Here is a 4,091-nt window from a genome sequence, read left to right on the forward strand (position 1 = left end):
CTCAAGACGCATGAGCAGAATTATCCAACACATGATTTGGAATTAGCAGCCATAGTGCATGCCCTAAAGATATGGAGGCACTACCTAATTGGAAACAAATGTCATATCTTCACAGATCACAAGAGCCTAAAGTACATTTTCACTCAGCCAGACCTCAATCTCCGTCAGCGAAGATGGCTGGAACTGATTAAGGATTATGACATTGAGATCCACTACCACCCAAGGAAGGCCAACGTGGTAGCAGACGCCCTTAGCCGAAAACCTTTCGGGGAGAAAGCAACCAACTTCTTGGAAGACTGGAAGAAAGAATCAACTCAACTAAATGCTTGTTTGGGAGACAATGGCAGCCTAGAAGTCAAGCCAATGATAGAAGACCTCATACGAAGGCTTAGCGCCTGGACACCGAGACGTCAAGTCTTGCAGAAAGAGCTCGCAAAGAATGACTCCTAGACCTCAGGACAAATAAAGAAGGGGTTCTTTGGTTCAGGAACCATCTGTGTGTGCCCAAGGGAGAGGCACGAGGAATCCTGCTCGATGAAGCTCACAACTTAGCCTACTCTATCCACCTAGGGACCACCAAGATGTACCTAGACCTCAAGACCAGATACTGGTGGAGAGGAATGAAAAAGGAGATATCTTAGTATGTGGCCCGGTGTGATACTTGCCAGCGAACTAAGGCAGAGCATCAGAAGCCTGCAGGTCTACTGCAACGCCTCCCAGTGCCCAAATGAAAGTGGGAAGAAATAGGCATGGATTTCGTAATCGAACTGCCTCGAACCCAAAAAGGGAATGATTCTATCTGGGTTATAATCGACCGTCTCACCAAGGTAGCCCACTTCATTCCAGTAAAAACTACCTTCGGAGGAGCCACCCTTGCCCGAATATATCTTAAAGAAATAGTGAGACTCCATGGTATTCCACGGAAGATAGTGTTAGACAGGGGAACACAGTTCACCTCAAAATTCTGGATGAGTCTTTAGCAAGCTTTGGGCACCAAGCTAGACTTCAGCACGGCCTATCACCCCCAGTCAGATGGTTAGATAGAAAGAGTCAATAAAGTCCTCGAGGATTTATTGAGAGCTTGTGTGTTGACCTTTGACAAGAGTTGGGAGTCCAGCTTACCGTATGCAGAGTTTTCTTATAACAACATCTACCAGGCTAGTATCAAGATGTCACCGTTTGAAGCCTTGTATGGACGAAAGTGCCAGACCCCTCTGATGTGGTCCAACGTAGGGGAAAAGACACGGGAAGGGTCTGGTTTCATTAAGGAGGTAGAGGAGAAAGTTGCCCTAATTCGCAAAAGACTACTTGAAGCTCAGAGTCAGCAGAAGAGTTACGCAGACAACAGAAGGAGAGAACTCAGTTTCGAGGAAGGAGATTTTGTCTACCTCAAAGTATCTCCAATGCGCGAGGTCAAAAGATTTCAAGTGAAAGGGAAGCTAGCTTCGCGATTCGTCGGCCCCTATCCTATCATTGGCAGAGTAGGGCCCGCAGCCTACTGCCTTGAATTACCAGAATCCATGTCAGATATCCACAATGTGTTTCATGTATCACAGCTCCGCAAATGCCTGAAAGTGCCAGAAAAGCACATCGAAGAAGAGACAATTCAGATTCAGAAGGATCTGCAGTACCGAGAAAAGCTAGTGAAGATTCTTGATTCAGCCATCCGAAAGACCCGAAACTCAGAAGTGAAACTCTGTAAAGTTCAGTGGAGCAGAGAAGGAGAAGAGGAGGCTACCTGGGAGAGTGAGGACTCCTTGAGGAGGGAATACCCTTACCTTTTCTCAAGCCCAGTCTAAATCTCGAGGGCGAGGTTCTTTTAAGTGGGGTAGGTTTGTAACATCCCAATTTTGATCCCAAGGTTAGAAACCCTAAAACTCCTAACCCCCCCTTAATTATCTCCTAAGACCCCCACCTCAGGAGAAATTTCATTCATCATATGCATACACTATGGTTATTAGTAGCACCTCACATAGGATATTTTGAACCCAAGAAATGTAGATAAAAATTTGTTTAAAGGAAAAAGGAGATTATAGAAAAGGAGAAAGTAAAATAGATTTGGAAATAGGAAAAGAAAACGAAAAGGGAATTTCTCTCCCCCCCGGCTGGGCCGATTCCGGCCCAAGTCCCCCCTCTCTCTCCCGCGCGCCGCGCACGGCCCACCTCTCGCGCCCACCCGCGCCCCGCGCCACACTCCCCTCCCCTCGCTGACGACCCGACCCCACCCATCAGCCGCGCCCGCTCTCGCTCCCTCGCGACCGTTCTCCCTCTAGCAAGCGGGCCCCGCTTGTCAGCCACTCCCCCTCACCCGTGATCAGGCTATCGACGCGTTCACCGTCGGCCACCGCCCGCCCCGTCGCCTCGCCATTATCACGCTCACCAGCTCGGTTTTGCGCCTTGCGTCTGCCCGAGCCATCTCGTCACCCTGTCTGCCCGAGCCATCCCGTCGCCACCACTGAGCGCCATCATCGCTGCCGTGGCAAGCATCACCGGTGCTCGCCACCTCCCCTTCCTCCTCTCCGGGCGCCTATAAAAAGGACCGCCCGAGCTCCACCCTTCTTCACCCCAGCCTCGGCCACCTCTTTCCCCTTCCCCGAGCTTGATTGAGCCAGCGCCGCCGTCATCTTCATCTCCGGTGAGCTCCCCCTTCCTCTCTCTTTTGGATTCTAGTCAAATTAGTGTAGCTCTTGAGCTCCACCACTTCACCACGAGTGCGACACACCTTTTCCCTCGCCTATTACACCCGTTGGCCTCACCGGCGACCTCACCACCGTGGGCGCCCGCCACCTCGCCGTGGACTGGCCGTCCCGAGCATCCTCCGACCAAATTGACCCCTCCACCATGATCCCCTACCCCTGTCCATGCTAAACCACCTCCACGACCACCCAAAACCGGAACCGCGACGGAGAACCGCCGCAGAACCTCACCAGCGGTCGACTCCGGCCGGTTCGCCCCCCGTCACCACCCCCCTAACGCCGTTCCCCCTCCTCGCTGGCACGTGGGCCCGCGCACACGGCGCCGTCAGCCGCGCCGCTCCCGCTCCCGCTGGCAGGCCGTGTTGGGCCGCATAAATTACCTACTCTTTCTACCACTACCTAAGCCGGGAATAAGGGTTGGGTCCTTTGCATTTTGAGAAGAGAGATAGCCCGCATTAAAGAATATCTTTTTAGTACAAAATGTGGGATGTGAAAAGGGTGGTGTTTTTACTAAACGATGTTTTAAAAAAGTGTATGATGAAGGGTATTCACCCTTATCACCTTTTGAGTGGGATAATCAGGGACTCCCTGGTTTAGGGGAGGGCCTTAGGTGTTGGCTCAGCCAGGTTAGGTGTGAGCAGAAGGATTGTCCCCTCAGATAAGAACCGGTTTGTCATCCTTCACTATCTGTACTCATGACAAGTACAACCACTCGAGACTGTATGGGCAGTCGCTCAATCTGAACTCGTACGGTCCAAACCCCAGGGTTATGATGGCTGGGGAACACCGGGAGGATAAGGAGGGAGAATGTTTTGTCCGGTTTGGACATGGCGGTGGCCTGACTCCTTCCGGTATAACCGTTAAGGTAAGGACGTGCGAGGAAAGAAAAAGATTCGGATTCGGGTCTCATTGGCCATAAGACTGCAGAGCCGGACTAGTGGGTAAAGTGTACCCCTCTGTGCAGAGTTCAAACCTATTCGAATAGTCCGTGTCCACTGGTATGGACGAGTCTGGTGTGGTATGACAATTAGTGTTTATGACCTCCGCGAACAGGGAAATGTGTGAGTGGGTGTTTTTGGAAATGAAAACAATGCCACGGGAGCAGGAAGCTCAGTGGTGGTTGAGTGTGAAAATGTGCTACTTCTCCCTTTGGGGAAAACCATCAAAGTATTGCCTTTTTCTGAAAAAGAAGAGTGACTTCAGCTCCACCATATAAAGCATGTATTATATAGGCCCCTCTCTCTTTACGGGCGGGATGGGCTTGCGGAATACCTAGTGTATTGACCCAGATTTATTCATGTTTTTCAGCAGCCGAAGACTTCTTTTCTGCTATGCTCGACTAGAAGGGGCTATGTCTGCACCCAGTCTACCTGTGGCTTGGGCTAGTTGAGCTTC

This window comes from Zea mays, chromosome 6 (genome assembly GCF_902167145.1).
Source record: "Zea mays cultivar B73 chromosome 6, Zm-B73-REFERENCE-NAM-5.0, whole genome shotgun sequence".
Classification (NCBI taxonomy): Eukaryota; Viridiplantae; Streptophyta; class Magnoliopsida; order Poales; family Poaceae; genus Zea; species Zea mays.